A 435-nucleotide genomic window follows, 5' to 3' on the forward strand; every position below is an offset into this window, starting at 1 on the left:
TGGGTGCCTTGGTCACTAACAATGGCTCTGGTTATGCCAAACCTGCAAAAAATATGAGACCTAACAAAATCCATAACAACCCGAGCATCATTAGTCCTGGTGGCCTTAACTTCCACCCATTTAGATACATAATCAATAGAAAGTAGAATATAGTAAAAGCCAAAAGAAATAGGAAATGGACCCATGAATCAATACCCCAGACATCAAAAACCTCGTAAAACAACATAGGTTATTGAGGCATCTCTTGTCTCCAAGAAAGGATACCACCTGCTCTCTGACACTGCTCACAAGTGCTACAGATCCTCCATGCATCTTTGAAGATGGTGGGCCAATCAAATCCATAGTCAAGCACCTTTCGTGCTGTCCTTTGGGTACCAAGATGGCCACCCACTGCAGAAGAATGACAAAACTAAAGGACTGACTCAATCTCATGAT

This window comes from Lupinus angustifolius, chromosome LG20 (genome assembly GCF_001865875.1).
Source record: "Lupinus angustifolius cultivar Tanjil chromosome LG20, LupAngTanjil_v1.0, whole genome shotgun sequence".
Classification (NCBI taxonomy): domain Eukaryota; kingdom Viridiplantae; phylum Streptophyta; class Magnoliopsida; order Fabales; family Fabaceae; genus Lupinus; species Lupinus angustifolius.